Source organism: Misgurnus anguillicaudatus, chromosome 9 (genome assembly GCF_027580225.2).
Source record: "Misgurnus anguillicaudatus chromosome 9, ASM2758022v2, whole genome shotgun sequence".
Taxonomy (NCBI): domain Eukaryota; kingdom Metazoa; phylum Chordata; class Actinopteri; order Cypriniformes; family Cobitidae; genus Misgurnus; species Misgurnus anguillicaudatus.
In genome coordinates this window covers 11869286-11884824 of record NC_073345.2, presented here as the reverse complement: position 1 = coordinate 11884824, position 15539 = coordinate 11869286, and the positions used below count along the sequence as shown (strand labels likewise).

Here is a 15539-nt window from a genome sequence, read left to right as displayed (position 1 = left end):
TGCGATTATCTAATCTACCAATCACATGGCAGTTGCTTCATTGCATTAACCCTCAATCGGTCCTTGGGGTCAATATGACCCCAAACGACATTTCATTGGTTAACAAAAAAGGTTCCCTTCATCTCAGAGATGTAAAACTTTGTGACTTTTCCTAAATAATCTATCTTTACATGCACAAAAAAACTGGGCTTGATTCGGTTGTTCTAAAGGTATGTAATTTTTTTTTTATCAATCTGTCCCTTGGGGTCAATATGACCCCAATTGAAAGTGAATGGGAAATGCAAAAAAATGTACTTTTTTTCCATTTGTCAAAAAATAAATATCAATAAATCCAGCATAAATCTGAAAGTTTTGACACAGAAATGAAGGCCTGGTACTTGTGCACAAATGCAATGCAAAAAACACATGCTCACACAAACACACACAAATACACACACACACAAACACACACACACACAGGTGTGACTGCCACAGAGAGCATTTGTGTGGAATTTGGCAAATAAAATCAGTCACAAATGCAGAAAATAACACACAAAGGGGTGTGACATAATGCACACACATGTACACTCACAAACACGCACACACACACACACACACACACACACACACAGACAAACACACACACATGCTCTTTCTCTCTCCTTCTCATGCACACTCTCTCACACACTCTCTCTCTCTCACACACACACACATGCGCGCGCACACACACACACACACACACACACACAAACCCACACACACACACAAACCCACACACACACATACAAACCCACACACGCACACACAAACACATACAAACACACGCAGACAAACGCACACACGCATGACTACCACAGAGAGCATTTTTATAAAATTTGGCAAATAAAATCAGTCACAAATGTAGAAAAATTATACAAAGGGGTGTAACCTAATGCACGAACATGTACACTCTCTCTCTCACACACACAAACACACAAACACAGACACACTCACATGCTCTCTCCCTCTGCCTCTCACACACATTCTCTCAAGCACACATGCTTGGCTCTCTCTCTCTCTCTCCCTCTCTCTCTCTCTCTCACACACACACACACACACACACACACGTGCGTGCACACACACACACACACACACACACACACACACACACACACACACACACACACACACTTACACTCAGTCAAATTTCTATGGCATTTTTTTAAAACAGACATTTCAAAATGCATCAAAAACTATAAAAAAATTACTATTTGACATAATATTTGTTTTTAATATCCTTTCTAATGTTTATATTAACATAAATGTACAAAATGTATCACAAAAGTAATGATTTGAGCAGTTGTCCACATCCAGGAAAATGAATGGGTCTCTATGGGAATCTGCCGGTCTAAATTATTTAATTCCTACACTGTAACTCTCTTATGTTTTTTTCTAAAAACCAATGCCTGAATTCAACACCCCACACCTATATTAATATCTAAAAACAATTTAAATCAAATTTAGATAATAATTTATGTGAATTTTCATAAAAATTTGATATTTTTCAGGAAAGCAAATTGTGTAGTTGAGGATTTTAGTGGTAAACAGGTACAAAACTACTTCAAATCTCTCAAAACACAGCTTTATTGTATAGATGAGAAGTAAACAAAAAAAATGATATATTATTTGTATTATTGAACATGTATATTTTTCTTACAATTATGCTTTCAATTTTGGGGTCATATTGACCCCAAGGGCCAGAAGTGTAAACAGAAAACGAGGAGCGTTTGAGGGTTAAGGGGTGCGGTCCTGGTCAAGACAATCTCCTGAACTCCAAACTGAATGTCAGAATGGGAAAGAAAGGTGATTTAAGGAATTTTGAGTGTGGCATGGTTGTTGGTGCCAGACGGGCCGGTCTGAGTATTTCACAATCTGTTGAGTTACTGGGATTTTCACGCACAACCATTTCTAGGGTTTACAAAGAATGGTGTGAAAAAGAAAAAAATATTCAGTATGCGGCAGTCCTGTGGGTGAAAATGCCTTGTTGATGCTAGAGGTCAGAGGAGAATGGGCCGACTGATTTAAGCTGATAGAAGAACAACTTTGTATGAAATAACCACTCGTTACAACCGAGGTATGCAGCAAAGCATTTGTGAAGCCACAACACGCACAACCTTGAGGCAGATTGGCTACAACAGCAGAAGACCCCACCGGGTAACACTCATCTCCACTACAAATAGTAAAAGAGGCTACAATTTGCACAAGCTCACCAAAATTGGACAGTTAAAGACTGGAAAATGTTTGCCTTGTCTGAGGAGTCTCGATTTCTGTTGAGGCATTCAGATGGTAGAGTCAGAATTTGGTGTAAACAGAATGAGAACATGTATCCATCATGCCTTGTTACCACTGTGCAGGCTGGAGGTGGTGGTGGTGTAATGGTGTGAGGGATGTTTTCTTGGCACACTTTAGGCCCCTTTGTGCCAATTGGGCATCGTTTAAATGCCACGGCCTACCTGAGCATTGTTTCTGACCATGTCCATCCCTTTATGACCACCATGTACCCATCCTCTGATGGCTACTTCCAGCAGGATAATGCACCATGTCACAAAGCTCGAATCATTTCAAATTGGTTTCTTGAACATGACAATGAGTTCACTGTACTAAAATGGTCCCCACAGTCAACAGATCTCAACCCAATAGAGCATCTTTGGGATGTGGTGGAACGGGAGCTTCGTGTATTCTAATGCACCTAGTGTATTTATTAATTTTATGCAATAAAAAAATTACATTTCCACCATTTTTATTAAAGTTAAGAATCACTGGATCTGAAAATGTCAAATGGTGTAACCGCCAATTATGCCAAAGAATGAGAAATATTAAATATTTTATATACCTTGATGTCATATAAGTGCAATCATTTAAAAAAATCATTTTAAAATATCACACGAAAATACATTTTATTAGTAATTACTTAATGTAAATTTTAATGCGTTTTTGTAATATTTGTCCGGACATATGCTAAAACCAGCTCTGTTTTCTAAATAATCTTTGACAAATAATGTAAAAATGTATGTAAAAAAATCACACTAAAATTACAGATTTTAAAGTTTAATATGAAAATATTTATATAAAAATACTAGTTACACCAATTGACACAGACGTTACAGCACATTGCCATTTTTGCAATTATCCCCCAAATATTCTTTCAAAATGAAATTAAACCAGAAATTTTAGACTAAAAAAAGAATGTATGCAAGTAATCTGCAAATTTATTTAAATATTTTAACCCTTTGACATTTAATTGAACCATACAGACACAAAATAATTAACGTCACGTCACTGACGCGGGTACATTGACCCACCTTACTACAAAAAATTCACCACAAGAAGTAGTCCAGTTAAAACGAGTTTTGTACAAGCTCTAATACACTGTAAGAATTATAAAAAGATAGAACAGACATCTGATTCTGGTTTGACAATTCTGTGTCCTACTTCTTCCTTATACCAAGAATTAATTATTTAAGAGCACAAATTTCAGCGAGTTGACATTGTGTGTCTAATGGAACGTAAATAATACTAAGAGCCCATTTACTAATGTTTACGTGATCTGATAGATATAGCTGTGAAATTCAGCGACTAACAGCTCTGTAACAAGTTGAGAAGCCAATTAAAATGTTTGTGCAGCTGATAAAACAGATATTTTGATGTTGTGATTTCATGCAGGGTTGAACGATATCAAAAGGGATCATTTTGGAAAAACTCCACATTTGAAATCAGTTATGCACAACCATGCTTAAAAACCCTCAGAACCAATTTGATTCACAGAACATATCAGCAGACTTTATATAAGCAATCAAATTCTGCATACCGAAACACAACTGGTTACATACTATCACACATAGGATGTCCCAGAGCATTGTTTTTAGTTATCAGTTATTTTTTATCAGTTATTATTAAAAAAGTAATTATTAATTCTCACTGGGACTACTTCTTTTAAAAATGTCTGAATATGTATTGGTACAGATACTGTAAGTACCTTTATTGATACCAGTATGTACCTCCGAGGTACCAGTATGCACCTTATTTGCTACAAAAGTGTACTTTTTGAAAAGGAGTGTGAAAAGGAGTGTTTAAATTTTCAGTGACAGAACATTTATTACAGAAACACAATAGGATTTAAAGCTTCAACTTTTGATGTACCATCTCTGATCTTTAACTATGTCACACAGCCGTAGTGCTGTACATCACAAGAAACACAAAATAAGCTTCAGGGTTTTCTACATGGACAGTTTTCTTCCATTTTGTTGTGGAGTCAAGTCACATTACCCTGTGTAGTAAAGCTACTCAAATACAATGACTGTGGCTATTAAGATGAACATTGATTATTGGATATAGATTACAGACTCGTGCCAGTAATAACTTGTCTCTGGTATGCAGTCAGATCAAATTAAGAGAATACTACAGTACCACAGCTCCAAGGGAAGCTGTTCCTGTGTTATATTTTTCAAAGGCAGATATTTTTATTTAATTATTTATTGGGATGAATTATTATATTTAGTGTCCTCCATATGCCACAGATGTCAGCCAGGGGTAAATGGATGTTACAGGTTTGTGTTTCCCAGCCCAAAACTAGCTCAATTGCGTTTCGCCGGATGGGGCTCTCCAGTAACCAGTAACCCCGAGATTTTTGGCAAGGTTCCTCTGCTAAAATATGCATTCCCGGGGCTAAATATCACATTATTGGGGTCATTACAACCTGCGGACATGAAAAACAGCCTGTGGCAACGGTATTAAAGTAGCCCAGTTCTGCAGGAAAACCGCGGACATGGCAACCCTGGTTACAGGCGTTATTCAGTATTATAAAACAGCCAGTTCTGGTTCTTCATTCTGATTGGTTGTAACGCGTTCTAAGTAAGGGATAATGTAGAGGCAGCTGGTAGTTATCGGGAAATAAGCCCCGACAGTGTGATCAGGACCCGACGCGAAGCGGAGGGTCTTGTATCACACTGAAGGGGCTTATTTTCCCGATAACTACCGGCTGCCTCTACATTATCCCGCTTATTACACGGCTACTTGCCACATAAGAAAAAAAACGGACATGAATATGAATTTGAAACATTTTATTGGCATATTTGTTTTAAATTAACATTTTTATCCTTCCGCGAAACTTTGCACAGATGCATAAAATTATCGTAATACCTTATTAAGATCCTCTGCTTCATACTTGTCTGTCTCCATTTATTTCTCTTTTAGCCAGTCTTTGAGAATTTTTAATGCCCATTCTGTATTTCTTTGAGTGTTGGCTTCGTAGCTGTCATGCTCTATTTTGTTCAGTCTCAGTAAGCACTCTGTGTCTTGTCGTTGTTCGTTCTTCTATCCACTATTTAAATGTTTTGTTTTTTCCGTACATGTTAAAATGAATGTCAAAATTTTCCATTCTTGGCGCCAAACAGTAATCTTTATTGGTCTTTATTGGCGCGGAGCGATTTTAATCGTACAAGTAGTACCGGCTATGCGTTATTACTTTGGAGCGGTTATTATTTGAAAAGAACGAACCTGCAAATGTCTCAACTGACCAATCAGAATCAAGCATTCCAGAGAAATAAGCCGTGATAAAATACACCGGTAACCTCACAGTTCAGACCACATTACATAACTATCACTGCGCAACTGTTGCTGCGTACTGATTTATGAAAATAAACACCATAGTCTTTAATTATATTTTTTATTTGGCGATCTTACCCAACTTAAACACTGACGCATTCACTCAACACTAAAAACACAGTGTAAGTTTTGATCGTGGCTCTGAATCTGATCTCTTACACAAAAATGGAATTATCTCTGCTTTTAGCTGAAAATTTAAGAGATGATAAGAGAACAAATGAAGGTAGGATGAAACAGGGTTTTTTTAAGCAAAGCGTCTGTTTCATTTAATATTTTATGTTTATTTAAAGAAGATCACTTTTCTGGAAGCCATTAAACTAAAACTGGGTGGCAACTTAAAAAAAAAAACGCTGACGGGAAAGTGTTAAGCATGCTTCCAAGCATATTTGATCATATTCAACAGTTGCACGATATAAATGTTAATGTATAAATTAGATGTATAAATTAGATCAACATGAATGTTGATTTATAAAAATAAACACAACAATCTTTAATCACATTTTCATTGTGTCTTTGCTGCGTCTGGGTTGCTTGGAAACTTTTGCAGACTGAGACTGAGGAACTACTTTGTTTGGCTGAAGAGTAATATTTGTACTATTATAATTTCTGTGAGGATCTGAGGGACAGATGAACCCAAACGCAAATGATGTCGGGGAAAAACAGAAAACACTTTATTGAACAAAACAAAAACCCACGAGGGGGTACAAAACATGAAAACATATAACACTAAACTTTGACTGTATAACAAGACTTGACCGTAACACAAACACGAGAACAATACAAAATCATCCTGCGCAGAACTAAGGACACAATAACATTGAATAGAAAAAAACAAACAAGATAACGAGCGGGAACAGGTGATGGGAGAAAACCAATGATTACTAATAAGCAGAAGAACGAGGGGGCGGGGACAAAAGATAAGACACCGGAGGAACATGCCACAATAAACAAGGCATGAGCCTCCACATAAGCCTTGGACTGCCAGAACACTGCCACCATGACAAAATACAACATAAGATTCCTAGGCAGAGTCCTGACAAATGTCAACTTATTTGTGTTTTATTTTATGAAATCCTGCTATGCATATGAAGTAAACGTTTTATAAAAGCAATAAGCCCCGCGAAGCAGTGGTGTTACAGTGCATTTAAAACAGCTAAGGGGGTTTTAGGCAAACAACGCCCCTTAGCTGTTATAAAATGCACTGGTAACCCACTGCTTCTTGGGGCTTATTGCTTTATTATACACTTTTATAAAAGTTAAGATTTTAGTTATTTGTTGTATGTATATTATGCGAAGAGGTAAAACTTCAATAAAAACACAATTTACTCCTAAAACGTTGTTTTTAACAAAATAAACAAACAAAGCAAACAAAAAGCAAACAAATCAGGAATGTTTTTAATTTTCCACTCTGGACCCTGCACCACAAAACCGTCTTAAGTTGTACAGGTAAATTCATAGCAAAGGCCAACACTACATTTCATGGGTCAAAATTATCCTTTTTTTCTTTTTTAAACATATAATTAGGATATCACGTACAGAACATGTTCCATGAAGATCTTTTGTAAATTTCATTCTGTAAATATATCTAATCTATTTTTGAGTGGATAAAGTTGCTAAGGACTTTATTTGGACATATTTTCTCAATATGACTGGCTTTGTGGTCCTGTGTCACATATACAAACACTGGCCAGACTGTATGAACAGTGTATAATGTACTTTAAAGAGCTGTTTGAAGACTATAAAAAAGTAAAGAACATTATTTGCTCATTCGGGTGAACTATTCCTTTAAATAAGACGGGTGTCTTTGTTGCCTAGCAGCCAAATGTGACCCCGGTACCACAAGAAACACCAAAGGAAGACCAGCGAATCAATCCACCTCTTAGGAGTACATATATGTCACTCAGTCACAGACTCAGAGGAATTTAAAGGGCACTAGACACTGACATGTGTTGCCAGATACACACACATACACACCTCTGGGCTGGTGAGTTTGATTGAACCGTGGCCTATTGATGTGGTCACATGGTACACTTCACAGCAGACACAGACAGGTGACTGGCTCAAGGGTACTTGCTAAACAGGACATTACTGTTGATGTTCTCTTTAAAAACAAACTTTATTGACCACCCGAGGGAACAGCCAACAAGTACAAGTTCTACTACAACAAGTTGTGTTAAGGGTTCAAACTGGAATTTCTTGTGTATGTGTTTAATTAAACCCAACGGTACTATGAATTAAAACAATACAGAATTTGTGTACAGTGTAAACATGAATAAATTGGCATTTCAGTGCACATGTATGCTCAACACACACCACATTATTATTCAAATGTAATGAACTTCATAACAAATTCAATATTCAGGGATAAAAAAAGTTTTTAGAACCCAGACCTGGGGATCTTCCAGCGATTTCCATAAATGACACGGGCATCCACACATTTTTTCCACTTTGTAAACAAAAAGCCGAAAGCCTTTGGAAGGCAGTCTGGTATGTGGCGTGAGGCGCAGATGTTCTGCTTTAATTGAGAATTCTATGCAAGAAGGCAATAAGTCAGGCCCGTAGAGTGAGCTACCTTAACGTCTCATCCAACTCAATTAAATTTCACCAGTAATTCTTGGCTCCAGCCCACCCTCAGGTCTCGTCGCTAAAGCACAGAACAATAAATCACCCCAACCTTGTTGCATCTCCTGAAATCTGACTGAGACAAAGAACTTTCATTTATTACAGGTTTGTAGTCAAAGGCAGGTGTGACCACTGACTTCATTTCCATCCTGACCAAACCTTTAAGGGATAGTTGACATAAAAACATTAAAATTCCATCATTGTCTCCGGACACTCGTGGTACATTTAAAAAAAACTGTTCATCAAATGCAAGCAGCTTATTTCAACCTTTAGTTATGTGAACTATCTATATAAAGGTTCACAGATCACTGTTTTCTATAGTCACAATGCATAAAGCACCACAAAAATGGTCAATACAAATGTTGCACTATTTTTAAAGTTCAGAAATGTGAATGCGGCAGATCGGAAACACAAGCTCATGCTAAAAAATTGCACTCACACATGTTTTAAAGTTCAAGTTTGGTCAACTCTGACCTGGGAATTCCAATAGTATACGTGCACTGTATGCGCATTGTCGGATTTTTGTAATACTTTGTACTCTCTAAAAAATGCTGGGTTATTTTTTCTACCCAAACGCTGGGTTGAGCCTTTTGGGTCATTTAACTCTTTCGCCGCCAGCGTTTTTTTAAAAAAGGGGGAGGTGTGCAAACGACCCAAATATTAACCCAAATGATTGGGTTACACAAAACTACCCAAAATACTACCCAAGACTGAAAACATAAAAGAACATGTAATGTTATCAATAAAAATGTAAAGTAGATAGAGATACCATGTTGGAGTGAGTTTTTTTTAATGTGGTTTGTTTGACATCTGGAATAAAGTAAAAAAAAAGATAAAATAAAATGTAAATAAAAAATGTGCCTACAGGTGAATTTAGTATGTAGCCCAGGAGATGCATTACATTTTGTTGCCATATGCATGCGTCGAACGTCTGTGTACACATACCAAACTATATTTTGCTTTGACCGTGTGCGGACATTCACGTACATGCCAAAAAACAGACTACATTCTCAGCTCTTGAGTGTGGAAACCAAATAGCTTTTGACGACTCCAATCACATCCAATGAACTGCTTTTATAAAAATATCAACTGAATTATTGAAAGATCACACATAACAGAACAATTAGTACACAAATCACACACTGCCATGAATTCTCATGAATGTTTAGGGCTAATTTCACAACTTTAGGAGTGAGATCCAAATAAAGGCTTCATCATTTAGCTCGACTTGCTCTTTTCATTCTTTTTAACCACCTAATAGGTTTCTACTTATTAAAGTATTATGAGGTCAGTTTTCAATGGTTGTTAAATTAGGACTCACAGTAGGTTTGATTATAAGAGTTAAGGTCCCCATGAAAACTTAAACCACATAAATGAACAATAACTTGAAACACTCCGTGCACTCATAATACGTTACATGATTTAAAGGGTTATAATGCATCTGTTGTAGCATAAAGAATGATGCAAAAATGTTTTAATACCGCCTTAAATCAGTTTTGGCAAAATGTAAAACTTGGAATGTGACCTCTGCATTTAACCCACCAGTGAGTAGTGAACACACTCACTGCAAGTCAGGAACAATATTATCTCAATTATATTCTCAATATTATGAGTGCTTATAAAGGGACACTGACTAACTACTACATAAATAATATGATTCTGATTCAACTCCAATCCCTGTGAAAGTAAACAACATCACCAAAAGTTGTTTCTACTGCATTTTGTTCTTACATATACAACTTTGCACCATACACTACAAAATTATGGGTTATTTTCAAAACAAGTATTGGGTCAAAAAGGGACAAACCCAGCAGTTATCTTAAAATAACAAAAAAATAAAAATTGACCTACGAAGGGGGCACAACAACCAAGCATTTTGGGTTGAAACAACCCAGCATAGGTTAAATGACAACCCAATGGCTTAGGAGAGAGCAGGACCGAAAGTACCACTTTTTCAGAAAAACTTTATTTTAAAAGATAATGTTTTAGACAGAGATACATTTTTGCTGTGGTCAGTAACTCACAAGTGTGGTCTATTAATATCAGGTGAAATTTTGATCAAATGTAAAACATGTTTGAACATAAGTAGTCAAAAAAGCAGAGACAGAGTAACACACATGTGGGTCAAAAGTAACACAACAGAACAAGATAGACTTGGGGCCCTATTTTAATGATCTAAGCGCATTGTCTAAAGCGCACAGCGCAACGTCTACATGGACGTGTCCGAATCCACTTTTGCTAATTTAACGAAGGGAAAAATGGTTTGGTCCTATTGTAATGGGAGTATTTTGGGCGTAACGTGCAATAAACCAATGAGAGTCTCAGCTCTCATCCCCTTTAAAAGCAAGTTGCGCTGGTAGTATGTGTAATCCCTATTTAGATGACGGACTTTGTAAATTGAAAAACTAAGCGGAGAAGGAAGATCCAGTTTAAGATTAATGTTAAATAATTGTGCTGTTTTTCACTTGTATTGAAATTGTTATTTTTTATTAAAACCTTTAAAAATTGTTTTCTTTTAGTCATGGAAGTAAAATAACAGGCTTATAGTTGCGTTAAATGTATGCCTATTCAATATCATCACAATATAATTTACAAGAAAGTAAGATAGGTTTGTACTCTAAAAATACTTTATTTGTAACAAACAGGAGATAAAGAATTTACAAACGGCTCTCCTTTCAGCACTTGGACAGCGTCACAAGATTTTTTAAGCATTACTTAAAAATGTTTCTCATCTCACCATATCCACAGGTACAGAGTCATCATATACAATAAATCTGTGAGGTAGCATGTAAAAAAAAAAAAAAAAAAAAACAGATGCATTTGTTAAAGCAAAGCATTTATTTACTTACAGCTACAGGTGAAAGCAGCTCTTTGCGCCTTCTAACGTCTCATAATTAGTCCTCATTTATGTCCAAGAGACTCAATAATAATCTCTTACATTCAATCCTTTAATCTTTCATATTTAAAAACGTTTTTGTGCTGCTGCCCATTCATGTATGTGATAAGCAAACCCGCGTTGTCCTCCTGTTTATAGGTGCATATATTTCTAATGCCCTCTTTAAATAACATAAAACATATTGCGCCATTGACTTTAGACTTTAGAGCAGGTTTTTGTTGGTCAATGGCGTAGTCTATTTTAGTTGCCTCAAAATAGCAACGCGCCAACAATGTGCCTAAACACACCTTGTTTTCAGACCAGAACGCCCATGGGGGCAAAAAGGGGGCGCAAATGCATTTGCTATTTAAACAAAGTGGCGCTAAACGTGAAAATTATAATTGCGCAGGGTGGAAACTAGCAAAAGACACTTGCGTCGCGTATTGCGCTGCATTGCGCCGGGTGTAAGATAGAGCCCTTAGTGTTACATTTGTTTTTATTAAATATACATGACTATGAACTCGTTAATATGTAACTGCAAACATATTTTATCCTTTTTCTTTGCAAAAAATAATGAAATTACATTTTCATTTTACATTTCAGTTTTATCAAATGTTTCAAAAGCAACCTGGCAGTACATACTTGAATTGTTGAAAATAAAACATTTTTAACAGTTCAAACACTATAAAATTAAACTAAATTTCAGTGTTACTTTCGTCCCGACAGGATCTCCTTACATTTAAACTGATTTACTTTTATTTTGGAAAAACTCTGAGAATTGAAACTTCAGGATGTGTAAGAGCACTAAATAACCTGTAGATTGATCAGTACTTTAACACATGAAACAAAAAACATGAGTTATAAGAAAAAAATGACTGCTTTGGGAATTTACTTACATGGTTGAAAACAGCTTTCGGACCTAGACGCGCAAAACGGTAAGGAAATAATTTTGTTAGCTCTGTAAAATTGCTTTGTTACTTTCGTCCCACGTTACTTTCGCTCCGGTTCTCCCCTATCCTAGTCCCAGACTAAAATGTATGTTTGAGCCGACTTCATTTAAAAATATCTTACACTGACATATCTTAATATATATTAGTGCCATTGTTTTGTTTCAATATGCACACATGTTTTTTGCAATGTATGTTTGTCCTAATACAACTAAGGCCTAGGATTAATCTAAACCTTGTCCAGAAAACTGACCCATAGTGTACTGGAGACACTATATTACTCAAAATGACATTGTAAAACTTTGTAAATCCTAATATAAGTACATTGTTCTCTACACACATCACATTTCTTTAGTGGAAACAATTGCAAATAACGTTTTCAGTGGAATGTATTTATGTGACTTTTTTAAACAACCTTCAGCATGTCTTTGTCTGCTTTTTCATAAACTTTCAGTGAAATCGACTGAATGTTGACGAGAGGTGTAAAGTGAGCACAGAGCTGCAGTATAGAGGTGTTAAATGATATGGAGACACAGCACACTGGTCAGGTATAATTAAAACAGAACTAGTCTTCGTTGGCCAGTAGAGGGACCTTTGGGTACAGGCTGACATAATTAACACATCTTTATTATACATTTTAACATACTTTATGTCTTAACAGCTCATCCTCACAAACTAAATGCAAAACCTTGTACTGAAGAAAAATACATATACTTTTATTCACAATTATATGCATTTTACATATTTATCCATAAACAATGTATACACTAAAGGTTAAGGGTTCAGAAAAGGAACTGCATTACAGTCCTTCTTAGCTCCTGTTTAAATTAGATTACACAATGTTAGATGATTCTGTAAATTAAACAATGCATCAGAATACTAAGTTACTGTGCAGAAACACAAGAATAATTGTGAAGTAGGTCTATTTATAGCTTCAGTTGTTCATATCAGTGGCAACAGCATGACTCTTATAAGTGTTAAGCAGTGTCCTTTCAAGATTATAAATAAAGGTAGAAGAAAAGAAAAAGACATTACTGTGGGCACCATTCAAAGATGTTATCCAGGAATGAAAATCAAAGGCCTTGTCTGAGGCTCTTGGTCTTAGTCTTTGGACTGTTGGGGCTGACACTGGCTTTCCAGTATGGCTGGAGGGCTCGTGTAATGATTTTTACACAGACACTCCACTATTCAACAGTGCACTGATAGTAGTACAATGACCAAGTCATGATTCATTCTGACTATGGAACTTATACATTTATTACATGTTTATTAAGTAGATCAATTGTGTTGGCACATTATGAGAGAATTTATTTATTCAGTCGGATTTGTTTGAATGATGACTGCACTTATATGGGCAGCCAGCGTTAATGATAAATAGGAATAAATAAGTGCACAAAAATAAAAAATACAAAATATTTAGGACATTCTTAGTGTATGTAGAGCATGCTTATTGCATTTAACCCTCAGTCAGGGTTGCCAAGTCTGCGGATTTCCCACGGAAATGCGCTACTTAACACTCTTGCAACTTGGCTGTTTTTCATATCCACAGGTTGAAAAGACTCCTATAATATGATATATAGCCCTGGGAATGCACATTTTTGAAGATGAACCCTGCCATAAATAGATTTTACCCCCAGACTGTGATTTTTACAGCCCAGTCACACGAAATTACGTACCTATAGTCACAATTTTTTTTATTCTTTTTCGTGATACTGTCACGAATTTCCGCGTTTTTTCGTGATCGTATCACGAATTTCTGTTTATGTCCCTTTGTCACATATTGGTTACTCAACTGTCCTATTTTTACATGTTTGTGCCTGACGAAGACCTGTTGGTCGAAACGTTGCACTATTAAATAATTTTATTTGGAGCATATTATCAGTGTGCAGGCTTCTTTCTGTTGTTTTTTCGTTAATTATTTGTTGCCCAGCACCTGTACCCTAAAGTTTTGGTTTTTTTTTGGATGTGCAGTCCTTTTTGGTAAGTGTTTTTTTTTGTCTTATTTTCTTTGTCAGGATTTAGACTGGAGGATGAACCCAAACGCAGACATGGATACAAAAATAATAATCATTTATTAAATACAAAAACAGAAAACAAGAACCCACGAGGGGGCAAACAAGCAGATCAAACACTAAAACTCAGAACTACACTAAACAAAACATGTAAACAAAACACTAAACTTAAAACAAAACACACTACACTTAACTTAACTCTTTCCCCGCCAGCGTTTTTTAAAAAAAGTTGCCAGCCAGCGCCAGCATTTTTCATGATTTTCACAAAAGTTTAATGCCTTCCAGAAAATGTTCTTCTTTAAATATATAAACAAACAATATATCAGATGAAAGAACAGACCCTCTGCTTTAAAAAAAAACCTTTTCATCCTACCTTCATTAGTTCTCTTGTAATCACCTCTCAAACATGGGTAGGTTTCTTCAAAAACATCCAATTTTGAGCAAAAAGCTGAGATAATTCCATTTTTGCGAAGGGCTTTTGATAGAGATCAGATGCAGAACGATCTTTAAAACATACACAGAGTTCTTTCTCTTTCACGTGAGGTGCTACTTCCGGGTTGTATAAGTTGCGGAAGTGCACCACCTGGTGGATAATAGCGGAAATTTATTGCGGAAAGACGGAAAATCTCGTCATTGGCGGGGAAGCGTTTTCTCTTAAATGACTGGCATGAACAACAAAGTACAACAGACGAACCCGTACTGAACAACACACACAAGGACTCTTAAATAGGGAGAAAGTAAATGACATACACCTGGAACTAATTACAAGTAAGGGATCGGGGAAAAAGTGATGAGACCCAGGAAATGCGTGGTCAGAATAAATCAATACAAAAACCACGCATCTCCCACATGAAACATTTTAATGTCAGAACCCTGCCATGCTGACTAGATCTAAATACAAACAAGGATCTGGCAGGATTCTGACAGTTAGAACAACTTTTTGTTATATAAAAATGACATCCTAACCCAAACCCCAACTCGAACCCCAATTCCAAGCGACCATGGCTTAAATATGGACAAAAACATGGAGAAACCTGTATATTAGATAACCTCAATAAGCAAATCTAAAATCTAACCCTAAACCCAAGCGAAAATGGTTTAAAAAACAGAAAAAAATTGAGAAACCAATACATAAAATGACAAAAAAGATGCACATTTAAGTGAATGGGAAGGACTGGCGTATCATTTGCACGCCAAAGTGGAATTTGGCGTATGTATTGCACGATTTTTACACTTCGTGCTATTTATATGCATCCAGGAGACTGGGTAGGAAATTCGTGACAGTATCACGAAAAAGAATCAAAAAATTACGTGACTATAGGTACATCATTTTGTGAGACTGGGTAGGATTTTGTTACAAGAGGACGGCCTTTCGAAACTCGATTGGACTAGTTTTGGACTAGTTTTGAGTAGCAATTGGATGGGTTTTGGATTCTCATGAAAAAACAACAACAACGAAAC

General features: G+C 36.3%; 1 protein-coding gene across 1 annotated transcript in view; it reads right to left on the bottom strand.

Annotated features, from left to right (window-relative positions):
• sgcd (sarcoglycan, delta (dystrophin-associated glycoprotein)) overlaps positions 1-15539 on the bottom strand; it is a 247047-nt gene that overhangs the window by 201547 nt on the left and 29961 nt on the right. The gene's annotated exons all lie outside the window — the stretch shown is intronic.